This window comes from Leptonotus elevatus, chromosome 5 (genome assembly GCF_054856555.1).
Source record: "Leptonotus elevatus isolate MCC_2025b chromosome 5, RoL_Lele_1.0, whole genome shotgun sequence".
Lineage (NCBI taxonomy): Eukaryota > Metazoa > Chordata > Actinopteri > Syngnathiformes > Syngnathidae > Leptonotus > Leptonotus elevatus.
In genome coordinates this window covers 5264516-5280776 of record NC_141243.1, presented here as the reverse complement: position 1 = coordinate 5280776, position 16261 = coordinate 5264516, and the positions used below count along the sequence as shown (strand labels likewise).

The 16261-nt window shown below is 40.4% G+C and overlaps 1 long non-coding RNA gene across 1 annotated transcript in view; it reads left to right on the top strand.

Annotated features, from left to right (window-relative positions):
* The window catches only part of LOC147173451 (uncharacterized), a 38660-nt gene extending 22424 nt beyond the window's left edge, over window positions 1-16236 (top strand). Inside the window, exon 3 of the long non-coding RNA XR_015094782.1 lies at window positions 16178-16236. This is a non-coding gene — a long non-coding RNA (uncharacterized LOC147173451). The remainder of the gene's footprint in view (window positions 1-16177) is intronic.
* Window positions 16237-16261: the final 25 nt, after the last annotated feature.

Sequence of the window (16261 nt, the reverse complement as noted above, 5' to 3'; positions counted from 1 at the left end):
GAAAACGTGGGAGCAACCCAGCACGTCGACTTTATCTTGGTCAATCGTTGCTTCCAAGAAAACCACAATGAGTTATTTGTGGGAAACATCCTTCCCCCGTCGCTGCTTTGTGACTCAACATGAATAAGGTGGAAGCAGTACAAAGCAAAGGGGAATGGTGCTTTCCTCCGGGTTATGAGCGCAAAACCTCTTGTTGAGTCACAGATACGTTTCCAAACCAAACAGGACTCAGGGTTGCCTTACATCCAAAAAAACGGGTTTCAGAGCCCCCACTTGAGCCTCTGAACGCTCTCCAGCACACCTTGCAGCTCCACATCACCACCTCAGACTTGGAGCGTAAAGACGAGAGCACTTAAAGCAGCCCCTCATTATGAAGCCGTCTTGAGGTCGCCTGGAGAATGTCGCCCCACCTTCTGTTCGTTTAACATCAACAACATCCTTTGTGATAGCCCGGGAGCCGAGTGCTTTGCTTGGCATCATGTCACACTCGGGGAGATATTTTTAGGCCATCCTGTATGAATTAGGTTGTGTTCAGTGTTTCTCTCTGTGGTACTGTTGAGATCTACCTGATTCTGGGGATGCCATTAGCCCTTCTAATAAAGGCCAGATTGTGGGAAAACTGGCAGCTCATGTGACTGGGCTGTGGCTTGCTGACAGACAGTCCCACCAGCGGCGCAGGACAGAGGCTGCTCCATTTTCCTATCCGCGGGAGAGACGCTATCAGCTGTCTCAGCGCTGCAGACGCTTTTGCTTGTATTCTCGTCCCTTGGGGGATTTAAAAGCCTTCCGTCTTATGCGACAAGATTCAATGACTCCATGTTCAGTATGAGTCCATTCAATGGTTCTGTGGCAAAGGATGACACAACGGTAACACAAAGTAAGCCATAAGTCGAGATAGCGCTTCAAGTCACTGATGAACGAGGACGGTCTTATCATACGGCTCATCTCTCAGATCTTCTGAGCCTTTACACGAGATTGTATTTAGGTAAAACAGATATAAAACCAGTGCTGTGGTTGTGTTCTGGAGAGTTTCTTTGGAAATATATATCGTTTACATCTCAACACGAAGGCCCAACATACAAAGAGCTTCACTGTCGCGCAATGTGTTTGAGTTTTGCAACTGGTTTTCATATGTGACCAACTGTTGCCAACTACCATATTTTCACGACCGCAGTATTAAAAGGCGCAGTCTCAGTTCCAATTCTGTATTTAACGCACACATAAGGCGCACCACTTTACTGGGCGCAGGCACGGTTGAACATACGCTAGCTCAAAATATATGGTAGCATGCTTTCATGCTAAAACATATGCTAGCATGCATGCTAGCGTATGTTTTTAAAAAGGCAGCGGAGCAAAACTGAGTTTGGTTGTACTTTATTGAAGTATTGAACAATATACACAGTGAGTTTGGTTGTACTTGAAGTATTTAACAATGTACTCATGTTATTTTTTATCAATCCTTTATCATCCACAAATCCCTCAAAGTCCTCATCTTCTGTATCAGAAATGTTAAGTTATTAAACAACAACTGGGCTAGGTCCCGTATTGTCAGAGTTAGTCTCGTTACGGTGCAGTTTCTCAGATATGATGCCGTCTTTTGTGAAAGCTCCAACATTAGTGCAAACAGACACGTTTAGCCCAAGCATGTACAATTAATTCACAAATTGTGGCGTAACTTTCTCTAGCAGTTCCATAAAGTGAAACCAGTGAGCACCATGACATCCTACTGTATCTTATATACAGGAAACCCGGCCCTGGTTGAGGACTGACAGGCATGAGAAACCATAAGACTCACGGCATCTTTCAGTTGAGTCTTTCGGGTTCTCATGCCTGCCAGTCCTCTAACAGGGCCGGATTTCCTGTATAATCAATATGTACGAAAGACGCGACAACGTCGCAGATGTATCAGTCAATCAAAAATGCCATGTAGTATCACATGATCTTTCGCAACAATAACAATACTTCCAGATATCAAACAAGATCAAGTCTGCCGTGAAGCTGAGGGATGGTGGACCCAAATGCAGGGAAGCAAAGCAGTGAGACAGGAATGAAGTGCAGTATGTGAACTTGAATGAAACCCAGGAAAAAAGGTGAACAGACAACCATGACTGGATGGGCGTGGACAGGATGTAGCTGAACTGGGCCAGACAGCGTAGTTCAACTGGACAGGTTGTCATGACTGGACAGGTTGTCATGACTGGACTGGTCGACGTGACAGGACAGAACTAGGCATTGTGACTGGATAGGACGTGGCTTGACTTGTTGTCAGGATTGGACATTGCGACTAGACAGAGCGTGACTGGACTGGTCGTGGCGACTGCGCAGGGCATGACTGGACTGGTCGTTGCGACTGGACAGGACAACGTGACTTACAGTGACAGGACGTGACTAGACTGGAACGTGCGTAACGTGACAGGACCATGACTTGGCTGCGACGATGACTTGGCTGTGACGATGACTTGGCTGTGCCGAAGACCTGGTTGTGACGAAGACCTGGTTGTGACGAAGACCTGGTTGTGACGAAGACCTGGTAGTGATGAAGACCTGGTTGTGATGAAGACTTGGCTGTGACGATGACTTGGCTGTGACGATGACTTGGCTGTGACGAAGACCTGGTTGTGACGAAGACTTGGTAGTGATGAAGACCTGGTTGTGATGAAGACTTGGCTGTGGCGATGACTTGGCTGTGACGATGACTTGGCTGTGACGATGACCTGGCTGTGACGAAGACCTGGTTGTGACGAAGACTTGGCTGAGACCCACGAACTTCCACACATCACATCGACAATGCACCCACACCGACTGGACAAACACAACAGACTAAATACACCAACACTAATGAGACACACCTAAAGAATGGGAAGACACACACAGGTGGACGTGGTTAGACATAATGAGACAAGGGAAGAAACCAGGAACACAAGACAAAAAAGACCAACCACAGACAAAAACAACAAGAACACCCATAACAAACAAAAACCCAACCCCCGCAGAAGCGAAACGTGACACATGAAGACTAAGTTAGAACTATATTTAGAATTCAACGGAGTGAACCACAACAACATGTGACAGTAGTGTCGTATTAAAACTATGCTTTTGGATAAGACCAGGCCGATAAGAGACAACACAACTCGATAAGATTCTCACTCAATTGTTTTCACGTAAATAAGCTCTTTGGTTTCCAGATTGTTTATTGCCAAATGAGGCGGCAAGAGTGAGTCTAACCTTTTAATCCGCTTCGATCAGATCCGATCTGTGTTTGGAGAGGCTGTGTTTGAAAATGGCCAATTGTGTCACCTTCATACATTTCCTCACCTTTTTCCTCTCCTGTCTTCTCATCTCAAACATGCTGACACTCGTTTGACGGGGCTCTTCAGGGCCCAGGCCATTATCTCACTCATGAATTGTGAGATGTTCTCACAGATCCTACCAAGAAGAAAATAATCGAGAATGTGAGAGGAACATGACATTGGATGTCTTTGTTCCAAGCTACTGCAACCTACTCGATCTAAACTGCTTGACATTTATAAGATGGCAATTCAGACACAAAGTGAAGAATTTTGTCATAAAATGTAAAAGCTCACCCCCGGCAGACTTTTTCATTCAACCTTTTAGTGGCTCATTTTGTTTGAAGTTGCTTAGTAACAGTGGAAGCAGGTGAAGACTACAGAGCCAGAGCGTCCCGCCCCGACGTCCACAGTGGAGCTTGACCCATTGCAACAGCTGCTGTTGTTTAATTTGCTTAATAAATCAAGTCTTTTCTTAGAGCAGCTCTGGCGTGTTGGAATGGATGTCATTTGAATGTTCAAAGAAACCGTCGCATTTTCCATAATACGCAAGTCATTGAAGTGTCCGTGTCTGTGTACCGAAACTTGGTAGGAAGCCCGAGTGATTTGTTATGAGCTTTCTGTCCTGTGTTGTTTAAGCACCATGGCGGGAATTAACCACACTTTTCAAAGCTAATTGGCACCAGTAGCTGTGTGACTTTGTGACATTTTTTTTTGGACGCGCAAGAGAGAGAGAGAGAAAAAGTGGCGATTCATGTCACTGGATGATGTCAAGAAGAAATCGACTGCTGCTATAACTACAGCTGCTGTTTTTCACTGTATTCTCACAATTAGCGTGGAGAATATCACAAGAAATGTGATTGTATTCCTTTCAAGTAGTAGCTTGATTCATTGTCTTCACCACAACGTGCTGCCATGTGCCCGGCGATGGAAACACTTCAGCGTGTTGTTGTTACCAGCAATAACATCAGATCACATTAGAGAGAAAAAAAAGAAGAAAATATATATTTTTTTTTTAATAAAAAAAGAAGGAAAAAATGATCACATTAGAGGATGGTTTGGTCCTGCAAATGTTGGTTTCACAAATATATCTGGGAATTAAAGTTATAGAAACTATTTACGATGGATGGAACACAGTGGACATCATTGGGGTTGTCGTTCTTTGTTTATTATTATTATTATGTCGTTCAAAATGTTGGTGTTTTCCGCAGGTGAATATATACAAAACCGTGACAATAAATTTGAGAGATGGGCGAGTACCGATACCAGCCTTATTTCAAAGGGATACTTGACTCATTGAGCCATTTTCAGCAGTAAAAATTTTGTCCAGAATTAATTTGATAACAATATTTTTCATGTACAATTAATACCTTTAAAAACTAAATGTTTCCACTTGGTCAGCAAACTGAGACATGATTGGTCGTTACCTACTTCCTCAGCATAGGTGATGTCATCTTCAGTCAACAGCATGTAGGATTTTTTTATTTTTTTTTAAAGATATTACTTGTACATGAAAAATAATGACGTTATCTAATTCTGGACAAAATATTAATTTTTTACTGCTGAAAATTACTCAATGACTCAAGTATCCCTTTAAGGTATTGGCATTCGCAACAGTGAACAGATATTAGTATCAGGAACTAGAAATGAGAAATTAGAAGAATAGAAATTGTCATATAATTTCATACAAACGTTTTTTTTTTTTAAGCATTTACACTCCATTTGTGAGCAGCATGACAGCTAAATGCTGCTTCACCATGTTTACATTGAACTCTGGGCTCCACTAATTGACATGACATGTTATTTGGCATCCCAAAAGAATTAAAACGTTCTAAAGCTTTACTCGTACCAACTTCGGGTTGTTGAGCATCAAAGTCTTCCGCTTTGAACAAATACCTGAAGTAGAGCTGTCGAAAACTTTAGTATTTCCCACTTCATGTTAATACTTGGGCGGACCACCCAAGTAAACTGGCCACCACCGAAGTAGATTTCAAGAAAATGTAATTTAAAAAAAAAAATATATATATATATATATATATATATATATATATATATATATATAAAAAAACACATATACCGCATATAAGATTCGCCGTCACTCACTCGCGGATCATGAATTTAGAGGAGACGCAAGTAGCAGGACTGAGAACAGATCAATGTTATGCAAAATACAGAATATTCTGTTTTAAGAAGGAAAACAACAAAGTCCCGAGAAATCTTCACCACATAGCAACAGTGAGTTGAAGGAAAAAATCATCACATTGGAGCTGAAGCAAAAAAACTCGTTGACTGTGGCTGCGCAAGGACAAAATGTCGTCTAAGATTTAGATGTTTTGCCTCATTGGAAAAATGAGTTCATGCTGGAAGACGAGCATTGATCTGTTCATCCGTCCAAGCAGTCAACAAAAAAAAAAATCAACAAACATTTGGGGAAAGGCCGTTGCCTGGTTTACTGAAAAGCGGTGTGGCTTGAATCAAAATGTAAAGTTTGTTGCAAGCTGTAACGTTGAGTCCTTTTAATACTTACGTGTAGGTTAATAATCCAGATCCGCGTTAACAAAAACACACATTGACTATTCAACTTATGTGAATGCCAATATATTGTTTACAATATCACTGATGATAATGCAAATTTCAGTAAGGAACACATGTAATAGGTACAATAGCAGCAAAGTCTGTGTGTTTGAATTAAATGTAAAAAATATATATAAATAAAAGTAGCAATGGTGGTCTATAAAAATGGACAAATGGATATCATTAACCACGATGAAAAACATTGCAGGTATGTCCTCCAATAATTGTGCGGCCATAGCTCCCATTTCCAAGACTTCTGCATATGGAGGCCGAGAAACAGAAATCTGGAACAATATTTTTTGGCTTTCCTGGTTTTTGCAATGAACAATGTCTTGGTTCTATTAAACTAATTTTATCCATGAAAACACTGTATAAGTACATTTGGCACCGAGTTATTTGTGTGTCTTGCTTGAAGCCCACTGCGAATAATAACAATATTACCTTCCTCAATTTTGTAAAATTACATGGCACCGAGTATAAGGTCCTTCATCTAAATGTGGTTGACTTTGGCTTGGGTGGACACGCTTTGGCAGAACAAACTGTAATAGTTTGTTTTATGAATACACTTTTTCAGGACCCGGTGTCTTGAGAGCAGAACGTAGCAAGCGCATTGTGTGGGCAGCGAAGCGAAGGGCAGTGTTAGAACAGGGGCAGCGGTCTGAATGTGTTCCTAAAAGTACAAGAATCTGTCAATCTGCTCTGTGAAAAGAGTCTGCCCTTACAACTAATGGCATCCGATACGAAAAGATAATAATGCTCTTAACGAAGACTTGGCTGGCACAATGTGCAGCATTCATTACATTTCAGTTGGATTCGTTTTAGGACAATGCAATTGGGTTTTTTATCTTTTAGAATTGCCTGTGTTCAGACACTTATTGAGGTATGATTAAATATCATCATAAAAATAATCAAATTCAAATCTACGTTGATATGTTGTAGAATGTAATTCTGGGGGGGGGGCTACCTTATTTTAGTCAGTAGGTAGGCTTTTTTTATTATTATACTTTATACAGTGTCTAGATAAGTACTTAATTAATTCACTCCCAGCCATTTTCACTGAAGCAACCCCTTTTGCTCCTGGCTGTTTTATTGGATTTTGACTGATTTTGCAAAGCCCACAGAATAGTGTGTTCTATTGTTATAAAAACATGGAACATACCCAAAGAAAGATTAGAGTCTCTTCTTTCATTAGGAAAAAAAAAAGTATAATTGTATCTGTTTCCGTTTTGCAGCAATTAGCATTACAATGTAGCTAAGTTTCATCATTATTCACAAATCTATTTAAAACGGTGGGGAAAAGAGCTTGTTGCAACATGGCCCTGGCTGATCTCTTATACTCTGCTGCCACCTGCTGGCCGATTTTGTCAAAACGACCGTTGCTATAAGCGACCTTTTCATGTCAGAAGATGCATGCAAGTGTTTATGCCACTCATTCGGTAGAATTTTGTAAAGTTGTCATGGTGAACGCATGCGTGAAAGAATGCAAATCAAGGTGTTTAGTAAGTTAAGGACTCAAATGAAATAGATATATAAACTAAGTCATGGTTCATTAGCCTTTATTTTAGCGTAAGTACGCCTACAACATTATTCTTCTTCTTATTTTTTTCTGCCCACATTTTTGGGGTTTGTTTTTTAACTGTCTTAGTTTTCTTTGCTCTCTAAAGTGTCCTTGGGTGTCTTAAAAGGTGCTGATAAATTAAATGTATTATTATTATTATTATTATTAAGACCTAAATAAAAAAATGTTTTATGTGTAATAAATCTATATTAGTTTATTGCTTGAACCCCCCCCCCCCAAATAAATAAATAAATAACATGAGGACGTTGGAAAAATAATGGCAATTAATTATTTTAAAATAAAGAATGCAAATCAAGATGTTTAGTAAGTTAAGGACTTAAATTGAAATAGATAAATAAACTGTCTTTCATTTAAAATCATGGTTCGTTAGCCTTTATTTTAGCGTATTATTTATTTTTTATTTTATTTTATTTTTTTTGCCCAAATTTTTGGGGTTTGTTTTTTAACTGTCTTAGTTTTGTTTGCCCTGTAAAGTGTCCTCGGGTGTCTTAAAAGGCGCTGATCAATTACATTTATTATTATTATTATTATGAAGACCTCAATTTAAATTTTTTTTATGTGTAATAAATCGATATTAGTTTATTGCTTTGAGTTTTTCCCCCCAAATAAATAAATAAATAAATAAATAACATGAGGACGTTGGAAAAATAATGGCAATTCATTCTTTTTTTAAATCATTCAGTGCTCCTTTTTAGGAACAAAACATTTTTCATTTCTGATCAATTCTTGGGCCTACAACGACATTAGTAAATTTGAAGTGAAACTTGGTATGAAAAGTTAGCAAACCACTGGTCTGTGTAATGTCCTTCATTTAGCTGGCAACCAGTTTAAGGTGTAGCTCACTAAAGTATTTTTCGAGGTGGTGCTTGATGTAAAAAAATTCTAAGAACCTGGTGGTCTTCTCTGTCTTTTTCTAAGAAGCGGCGGTACAACACAATCATGTCATGTGTTTAAAAAATATTGTCTATCTGCCAATACAAGTAGAGTACGAGTGCACATTTCTTATGTTGTGATAGTCCACTGCGCGCGTCAGTTGCACCTGAGCGCTCCTTCCGTCTGCGTGACCCCATCTGTCTCCAGTTTGTCCCTCTCGCCGGGGCAGCCCACCCTCCGCCTGCCTCCGGATCTCGCCTGGGAGGAAGTGCAATGTTTTCACTGGGAAGTTCGGGATTAGCGGACCATTGCAGGATTTTCATTCCATCTCTTGGTAGCTGCACTCAGGAAAGGAAGCCCTCGCTTTTTTTTTTTTCTTACATAAGTCAGCAAGGGCCTTGTGTGGATTCATGAGCTTTATCTCCCACCAAAAAAAAAAAAAAAAGTCAAGCTGACTGTATCGCCGACAATTACAGTACAGCGTGTCCACGGCATGCCGTTCCCAATTCCCAGCAGGCAATTGTACATTGTTTGGAAGCTCGAGTGCATGTACGTATCCTCTCTTGGGACTTGAAGGGTGCCTTTATGTCAGAATACTGAGACGTAAGCATCCCGATGCCGATTTAATCTTCCGACAACGACTATGTAATCTACCCTGAGCTCATTCACATCTTCCTTATCGTGTGTGTAGCATGGAATACACACGCAAGTGAAAATGGAAGACGGTGGCTTACTTCCTGTACTTTTGTGACCCGGATGAGAAGTTGTTGATGAGTATGTGTGTGTGTGTGCCAGCCAAGCGAGGAAAGGCGACATTAGCGACAAATCAGGAGAGGAGGAAGTCAATCAGCGCTACGAGAGGGAGCGGAACAATACGCGTGCGACATGAAAGGAAAGCCAAGTGGGGAAAGTGGGAGTCAACACGGTGACAGTTAAGACGGGAATGTGGACGTGTCTGTGCTTGTGCTCGCACGTGCGTCCATTCGGGCATGGCGGGCGTCTTTTTATTTGCATGCATGTGTGTGTATGCGTAGTTGTGTGTTTTGCACCTGGCTGGCCTCGTCGTGCGTCAACGGCGGTGAGTGGCGGTCGCGCAGCTCAGAGTGGTGCTAACCTTTAAGACAAAAGGCAGTGACGCTTGTGGGCTTGCGCTAATCCTGTGACGAAAGCGTTTTGAATGTCACGTATTCTTCTGGCCGCCGTCAAAAATCTGATTTAAAAGTTGACTTGACTCACGTCGCTCGGACAACCGCTGAGCGAGGGTGAGCTGTAAGTGCATTGTGGTCAATAAGAACACAGTCAAATCCCCCCCCCCCCCCCGCCGTAGAACCATTTGGAGTTCAAGCAACTGGCCCGTAGAGGGCGCTAGGGCACCTCTCCACCATCCCCACGCTACTTTAAAAAAGGCAAAGAAAAAAATACATGAAAATGAAACAATACATTTACAATATTTTGAAATATAAGCACAGTTGTCCCTCATTATTTAATTGTACTTACATTTGCGATATCGCAGGATTTTAGAGTGATTATTTTCCCACACCAACCGCAGAGAAATAAGGGTGAGCCAGGACAAAAGAAAATGTCCGACATTTGGGATCATTTCACACTTAAAAATAAATCAACTAAAATGCAATGTGCACAACTGACTTCATTTACACAAGTGCGCGTCAACGGTAACGTAAACATAGTTAGCCAACTTATTTCTACGTTAGCTAATTTATTGAAACCGACCACAGCTAGTTAGAACGAATTGTAATCGTTCCACTCCTGGTCATTATACACAGCCGCTACTGCACTTTCAATCATATTATTGAACAAAGGTAACAAAAACACATACACACATACTCCAAGTGGCTAACGGTTAGCCGCTAAACAGCCAGCACACTGTCATTCGCTGAAACCTTTAAAACATAACCTTTTGAGAAGAGAACGTACCAGGAGAAGCTCGAGCGGTTCTGATTACCCGAGCATCACAATTAACCAGTAGTCCCAAGACAAAAGGGTCTTTTACCCGCACCTAGCTGGTTTAGCTAAAAGGCTAGGCTAACTGCATGTCGCAAAGCTAATGCTTCAGTCTACTTTCCTTGTCTCCTTTTTCAGACAGCAGGATCTGACCCAGCATGGATTAACGACAGATATGACTGATTTATATCATAATCATGATAATATATACTGCATAGCTCTCCCGGAGAAAACACTACCAACCACCACGGAGTTCAAAATGTTCTGGAAATATATACCTCAAAAATCTAATAAAAAGTTAATAATTTAAAGGATGAACTCCACGAATATGGTTTGCTTTTTTTATGCGTGTGATATTTTGCGTTTTATGTGACGCTATACCACAGAAGGTACCAATGGTGGGAAAAAGGAAACCTGGGATGATAACCATTGAACCAGAAATAAAAAATGATTGCAACACAAAAACGGTGTGGTTGCTCAGTTAACTCTATGTTCCCAAAAAATAAACAAGAAAGCCGTTCAAAGTTGTAACGTAAAAATTGGAATCTCACAAAAATAGTAGGGTGCCTTGGACTGAAAAATGTTTTTACGGCTTAATTGTTTTAAGGTTTGGCCTTTTTTTTATTTTTTTCAAATTTTGTGTTTCGCTCTATAAGAATACAGCCAAAATCCACAAAATAGCACAATTTGGAGGTAAGCTAAACTGTAAGCATTTGATCAAAAAGTACATCAACTGTTAAATTAAAATATAAACATGAAGAAAAATGAATCTGCTTGCCTAAAATGTTTAGCTTCAATGTGTTTCCTTGTATGATTAAATCTTGGTCCTCTTTTCAGCCTTTGAAAAGCGTCACTTAGTGACTCATCAAAACGTTTGCAAAAGAACAATTTCAACTATCAACAATCTCGTCATGTATCCAGCTACACCCTGAAGTTCACAGGAATGCCCGGAGCAACAGTCCCATCAGATGCCAACGTGGAGCTTCACATGATACTCTATCGAGATTTGGTTTTAAGCATTTATGCATGCAGCCGCGCCGTCGCTGACATCATCTGATCCGGTTCATCAACACCGGCAACAACAGAAATCCTACACCTGGAAGAGGCAACCCTTTCAAGCTGTGAACAGGACAAGTTTCGCTCTTCTTTCATGTGGGCGCGCGGTGTCGGTTCGAGATTTTGGGCAGGAGGCGATAAAATTGCTGCAGGGTGACAACACAAAAGGGCCTTTAACGTGCTCCGACAGACCACATAAGTGATGTACAAGGAAATGCTGGCACGGAGATGGCCTCGTAATGCGGTTGCAGTGGAAGACGGTACACTTTTTCGAGGTTCTTCGATGGAAAGTGTCCAAATGGACCCAGTTGAGGAGGGATGAGTCACACCGGCCTGGAGGTGATCAAGCCATTACAGAGTTGTTGGGAACACTATAGCCATAGGAACTGCAACCCCTGAGGTCGACTGTCCTGTCTGCTTTTCAACTCCGTTTACTCAAAGGGCAAAAAGTCCTGAGGGAGCAAGAATCAGCGCTCTTGATTATTTAGGCCTGAATGTCCTTTTGTCTGGTACAAAAGGCCTTTAGATTGGACACTTCTACAGTGGATTTTTTTCTTTCTTTTTTTTTTAAACACAAACTCTATTGGAAAGGTTTTAACTGGAGTGTGATACACTAACATGCCATTAAATGAATTATGACAATGTGCCTGACCCGTCCGTGGGTGGGTGTGCAGTCCTTGACAAAGATGCTGAAGTCCAGATGACGCCCAGTCACCTTCTGTACCGTACATGTGGCTTATATTTCCAAGCTCTCCCTGTGACGTGCCGGCCAAAAGACAATCAATCCGGAGGCAGGGGCGGGCTTAACATGAGGCAGACACTTGTCTGGGGCCACGAGATTTCCAAGGTCCCTTAAACATGTCATAAGAACTTGATTTTTTTTTTTTTTTAAACAATGATTGTGTTTTAGTCTTGATTCATGTGCACACGGCAGTAGCATAACTGTCATTGTTAGTAATGGGTTTCATGATGATGATGTATTAATTAAGTTAAGTAACAGTAAACTCCCCTATGACCCGCTAGTTTTTGTTGTTGTCGTTGTTGTTGTTATGTACAGTTGTGATTAGCTAAGACTGTAGAAATAAAGATGACTTTGACTTCACTTGTTTTGTTGTGGGCCACCATTGATCTGAATATATGACTGGATAGCCGATAGGCCAAGACTTTTGGCTGCCATGTTGCTCCTCCCAAGAAACGTTTCTCAGCATACGATCCTATACATTTACAGTGTTTTAGTAGAAACAGCATGATTTATGATGTTTTAAATTTGTTAAACATAAACAAGAGGACTTCAGACTTTTTACAACTTGCCCTAAATACATGGATAAATTATATGCTTAATGATGTCTACAGGAAGAAACTTTTTTTTTTATAACTGTATTTTTTTTTAATAACTGTAATTCAACAAAAGATGCCTCTGCCAATTCTAATATTGGGGTCTAAGGACCTGAGCGATAAAAGAAAAAGGGGGTCCTCAAACCACTTGTTAACTTATATATTTTTTTAACTAAAAAATGGTGACCACCCAGCCCCCCGGTCCTTTACTAACTGCCTACGAGCTGTAGATGTCGAATCTGTACGTATACCGTATAGCTTATAGTATACAGTAGTCTGCTCGCGAGATGGGAGGAGCAAGATGGCCGCCCTGTCGCTTCAACGGCTTGCACGGGAGTGTATGGGCTGTCCGGTCATATATTCAGATTAGTGTGGGCCAAGCTCAACGCCACGCTGGGTGTAATTCCACTGCTGGCCACGAGATGACAGCACACTGTTTTCCACTGTGCAAATTTGAAAGAAGAAGATTGAAATCAGGAAGTAGGCGAACAGTATTTCAAGATCAGCCTAGTTTAGCTGTAGATTAATTTTATAAGGAACGTCTTTGGGCATGGTTATTGATGTATATTGTAAGATGATAAGTTAGTTCAGGAAAAACAGTTGAGTAGTATTTACTGTAAACACAGATAGATCTGTATTTGGTACACCTTAACGCTATATGTTTGTCTTATCTATTGCAACTGCTCTCAATAAAAAAACATTTTTTTAACATGTCTGTATTATTTTTAAAATGTGTTTAAAGACCTTACAGAATCAACTGCCATTAATGCTATTTTCAAAAACATGCCGTAGCAGTTTTTAAATATGTCCATATCTCGGATTTCACTTATTGCGGCGCATCCCCTGTGATGGAGGGGGAGTTACTGTATATTAAATGTTGATTAATAAGCTTATCAATTTTAGTAAAAGCGTTGCGGTGACTCATTTGTTAGCTAAAACTGACCAAGAAGGATTTTTTTTAGGACTTTATCTAGCTCAGGAATTGACATCCGCACTTTTTAGTTGATGATAAACATTCATATTCAAAATCTTGGCAAAAGATGTGGAGGGCTCCTTGTCATGACTGGGTTCACCTCAGGCCACCAAATAGCAAAATGCGCCCGCGGACCTGCGTGTGCGCAATTCTTGACAAAGACGCCGAAGTCCAGATGACGCCGAGAGTCACCTTCTGTACTGTACACACGGTCCATAAATCCCAGCTGTGCCAGGAATGTGCAGGCCAAAGACAATCACTCTGGAGGTGCTGCCAGTGCTGCTCATTCACAGCGTGAGTAAATGCGCCAGTTTTGCTTGGCATGCCATAAACAGCAGCAACATAAATTCCATTTTTGTAATAAGACTCCAGGATATCTTGTGGTCAACCAGCATGGAACAGATATGCAAATGTCCATCCAAAAGGAGAACCTAATGCCGGCTTGGATTGGTGGATTAAGAATGTTTGAGTCATTTTCAAGAAAACTGGTGACTCCTTGACGGGCTGTTATCACGGGGAACGTTATACAAGCCAGGAATATTCCCTGTTTCTCAAACGGTAATACTTTTGACACTCGTGTTTTGTAATAGCTCTCACACAATTATCGTCGCAGCAAACAATTCAGCGGCTTGACGTGTGCAAGGCGAGTATGCACATGCATTTGCGCGTGTGTCATGTCCTACATTGAAACCAGCCGCTGTTGTGATGGCGAGGTGAAAAGTTAGCGGCTGCCCAGCCCCGGCTACACAATGAAGACATCCTTGGAGATGGTCTTTGTTTACTGTCGGGTTGTCAGGGAGTCCTCCCAAGTCAGGCAATAAGGAAAAGGATTATTTGCTTTGGCAGTGCAAGAAGGATCTAATCAGATAACTGTGACATGTGAAAACACAGGCATCCAATTCTCTCCGTATCTGCGTCAGTTTCTGCTCACCTTTCCCCCTCTGACCTCGGGGACATTTATACAGACTATTTCTCAGGTTGGGAAGCGTCAGAGTCTGTTCTTAGTAAGACTTCATATGAGAAATAACACACTGTAATTAGTAGAGAATTGGTTTATTTTGGAGCTAACTTGAGATTTATGGCAAATATTGCTTTTTAAATAACAGACACTCTGAACTCAAAGTTTGACAAATAAGGGAAAAAAAATCAGCAGTACAACAAATTTAATTTCAGAAGTTCAAAATGTGTGGTATGTGTACTTTTGCATTTTCTGTATTTGTGTGTGTGTGTGTGTGTGTGTGTGTGTGTGTGTGTGTGTGTGTGTGTGTGTGTGTGTGTGTGTGTGTGTGTTTGTGTGTGTGTGTGTGTGTGTGTGGATAGTCGGAGTCGTTCATAAGCATTTAGTGGATAATAAGCCAAAGAGGAAAATGTAAAAAAAAGCGTAGCTATTCATTTTATTATTACCAACTACTTGTGTGATTTATTTTGGACATACATAAGAATTGATTGTAATAAAATGTTATTTAAAACATTACCAACACAGTATTATGACGTTGAAAGTTTGACTCCTGGAATAGATTATCTATATTTCCCAAAAGGGGAAAATAATAGCTGTCTGAACATAATATAGTCCTCCCTCAACCTTTTATACGAGTTTGTATTAAAGACACATTGGCCTGTGAGAGTCATGTCACTTTTAATTTTTTTGAACGCTTTTCTGCGGCTTTGTCGTATAAAAGTCATCCATTGCTACATGCAGTGCTGCTGACGAGTAATATTTTTACGCTTCTATTCTAGTACTATTACTGCTGCTCACATTCCCTTTTCAATATGTAGTATCTTTTTATTGTTTGACAATCGCTGCAATAAATCCCGAATTCTAATATTTATACCATGAAATTATATTGTTGCCAACAGTCTAATCTCTTTTTCTTTTTTCTTTTTTTTGTGCTTTCAGTGCATGTATGTGAATGTTTGATTTTTTTTTTATTCACGGACCTCCTTCAAGAGAAAAAGGGAACATGAAGGAAAAAACAGGATGACGGAAAAGTAAAGTCATCTTTTATTAAATAATTCACTCAAACAAAGTCTGTTTAAAATAAGCAAGCCATCCAATTGGAGGAGAGCATTAGGGAAATTCCTGAATCCCGAGTTTTCAATGCAGTCCGAAGAGGTTCCCAGTTGTGTCGTTGATATGGACTATCTTTCGGGATCCTTTTTTTTTTTTTTTTGTCCAATCAGATGTCAGTGTTGTGTGTTGCCATGTCAAGCTAATTTACCAAGGCTCTTGAGAATCAGGAGAGCTGGACTATGTATAGTAAATAGTACATTTTCAGCAATGTCAGCATTTATTTATTTTTTTGTCCTCTGATAGGTTGAGGAGAGGGACTGTGTGGAGCAAACCATTTTTTTAAAGCAATGGGGAGCTAGCTTTATTTTTGTTGTAAAAAAAAAAAAAAAGATTGCTGTAATTCATACCAATACTGTTTAAACTAGGTATTTTTTGTTTTTGTTTTATGTTGTTCGTTTAAAGGTTTATTCTATTCCAATTGATTCAATGCTTTACTTCTCAATGTCAAATTGTTGGTTTCTCTCCAGGTCTGCACTTTCGTCGTATTCCACGCTAAACGTCAAAGCGCCCAGGACGTCGGAAATTGTCACGTCTCATTTCCACATCTCACG